We start from the raw sequence: 1,362 nt of genomic DNA on the forward strand, positions 1-1,362 counted from the left end.
GGGTTCCCCAAATTATATAAACTTCAAGCCCCACAAATTCTGGATTGACCCCTGCTTCTACATACCCCTTTAATGGACCTGTGTGAGAATTTCTAAGGGAACTATGCCCCTGAGTAGACACTTAATTTGATTAGCTAGTGCCAGATCTTTCTCCAACCTGTGCTCCCACCAGCAGCAGGAAAACCTTATTCCCACACCTCTGCCAGCATTGGCATTCTCGAGCTCTCTAAATTCTCTATGCTAATAGCTGTGTAATAGCCTTACAGCCTTACACAGCCTTGAGTGATTGTAAATTGCCTGAATATGTCACACATTTTTCTTCTGGGATACTATCAGGAGTTCTTTGTATATTCTAGATATTCATCCCCTTTGTCACTTTTAGACCTCATAATCTCTTCCCAAACTGTCATCATCTCTTCAGTTCAACTGCAATGTCACTTGTTCACAGAAATACTTAATTTTGATGTAATCCGATCTATCAATTTGTCTTGTGGCTTGTACTTTCAAAGTCTTATTTAAGGATTTCTTTACCCCTTCCAGGTCGCAATGCTTTTCTCCTGTTAACTTTATGATCTTATCTTTCATATTTAGGTCTCTTGTATGTTGGAAACTCCTTTGTATGTGGGGTTAGATATGGATCCTACTTTAATTTTCTCTATCCTTTCTTTCTCTGCCTATTTTTCTATCACCATCTACTAAACAATCCATCCACCCCCTAATTAAACTGTGGAGCCAACTCGACATTGTACGAAATTCACAGGCAAGGGCAGAGCTACCTGTGAACCATCTATTCCACTCAACTGCCACATTCAAAACAACTTTGTAGGGTGTCTTGCTATCTGGTGGGCAATTTCCCCTCTTTATTGTACCATTTGATTTAGCTCCCTGTGGAACTTATTTTTTCCTATACATTTTATTTATTTATTTTTAAAATATGGAATGCTTCACAAATTTGCAAGCCATTTTTGCACAGAGGGCACGCTAATCTTCTTCATATCATTTCAATTTTAGTATAGGTGCTACCACAGTGAGAACCCCTACACATTTTAGAATAAGTATATCAAGTATCTACAAAAAAAAATACAGCTAGGATTTTAACTGGGATTGCACTAGTTTTATAAGTTAATTTGGGGATATTTGACATCTTTCTAATTTAAGTCATGTCATCTAAGACCTGGAATGTCTGAGGGGAGAGAATTGTGAGAAGAGATTAAAATAGATATTAATGAATGTCTTGGAGACAGTCCCAAATCCTGTCCTTACCATTGGCCTTGCTTGAGTTTGGGGGGTGGGCAATAAAAACCCATTTTAGTGAAAGAAGAACTGGGTGCAGAGGGAACTATGCTTCACTTCCCTGGGTGT

General features: G+C 38.5%; 1 non-coding gene across 1 annotated transcript; it reads right to left on the reverse strand.

The window, feature by feature from the left end:
- Positions 1-928: 928 nt before the first annotated feature.
- LOC112623923 lies at positions 929-1,035 on the reverse strand. Its single transcript, XR_003119272.1, has one exon. It is a non-coding gene; the product is annotated as a U6 spliceosomal RNA (small nuclear RNA).
- Positions 1,036-1,362: the final 327 nt, after the last annotated feature.

The sequence above is a fragment of the Theropithecus gelada genome, chromosome 4, assembly GCF_003255815.1.
Source record: "Theropithecus gelada isolate Dixy chromosome 4, Tgel_1.0, whole genome shotgun sequence".
Lineage (NCBI taxonomy): Eukaryota > Metazoa > Chordata > Mammalia > Primates > Cercopithecidae > Theropithecus > Theropithecus gelada.